The sequence below is a fragment of the Symphalangus syndactylus genome, chromosome 10 (genome assembly GCF_028878055.3).
Source record: "Symphalangus syndactylus isolate Jambi chromosome 10, NHGRI_mSymSyn1-v2.1_pri, whole genome shotgun sequence".
Classification (NCBI taxonomy): domain Eukaryota; kingdom Metazoa; phylum Chordata; class Mammalia; order Primates; family Hylobatidae; genus Symphalangus; species Symphalangus syndactylus.
Window position 1 is genome coordinate 34,510,317 of NC_072432.2, and position 1,065 is coordinate 34,511,381.

Below are 1,065 nucleotides of genomic sequence, written 5' to 3' on the forward strand. Positions count from 1 at the left end.
TAATTTTTGTTTATATCTTTTTATGGCTTGGTTGCTCATTTCTTTTTAGTATTGAATATATTCCATTATCAGATATACCAGAGTTTATGTATCCATTCACCTATTGAAGAGCATCTTGCTTTCATCCAAATTTTGACAATTATGAATAAATTTTCTGTAAACATATGTGTGCAGATTTTTTTGTGGACTTAATTTTCAATCCAGTTGGGCAAATACCAAAGGGTGCCATTGCTGGATCATATGGTAAGAGTATGCTTAGTGTTATAAGAAATTGTCAAAATGTCTTCCGAAGGGCTGTACCATTTAGATGCCCACCAGCAATGAATGAGAGCTTCTACTGTTCCACATGTTTGCCAACATTTAGTGTTGTTAGTGTTCTGGTTGTTTGTTATTCTAATGAGTGTGCAGTGATATCTCATTGCTTTAATCTGCAATTCCTTAATGATGTATGGTGTTTAACATCTTTTTATGTGCTTATTTGAAAAATAGAAAATGTGTTACAAATTTGTCATCGTTGCACAGGGGATATTCTAATCTCACTGTGTCGCTTCAGTTTTAGTCTAGGCAATTCCAAAGTGAACACTGTTATGTTTTTTTGATTCCCAAGTTAAAGGATGGGTTAAAACAAATGAGTAATAGGTAGTGATTATATGACCTGGAATTTGCCATTGATGGAAGAGCCGTGTCTATTTCTGTGAAATAGAAATGAGATCAGAAACCTGTGAATGGAGCAAACAGATTAAGAGAAATGTGGGAATACAGGAGAGAGAGAGAGAAAAAAAAAAAAACTGTAGGAAGGAGAAGGTGTGTCAGCCAGAACCAAAAAGGCAACCCAGCTTCAATGTTGGCAGGTATAAAATAGGATAGATTTTGAGGTGGAAGTAAAAAAATATAAGGGGATAGAGGAAGCAATTGGAGCTTGGTTTAAGAAACACTAAGCAGCTTGTCTCCCAATACTTAACTCTTTCATCTTTTCCTCAAGCCAAGTTTATACAGAATTTAGAAATATCAGTTTTAAAGTGCTGGACATTTTCATTTTTCTCAAACCAAGTTTATACAGAATTT

The 1,065-nt window shown here is 34.4% G+C and overlaps 1 non-coding gene across 1 annotated transcript; it reads right to left on the reverse strand.

The window, feature by feature from the left end:
* Positions 1-481: 481 nt before the first annotated feature.
* Positions 482-583, reverse strand: LOC129492402 (U6 spliceosomal RNA). The gene has a single exon (XR_008660855.2). It is a non-coding gene; the product is annotated as a U6 spliceosomal RNA (small nuclear RNA).
* Positions 584-1,065: the final 482 nt, after the last annotated feature.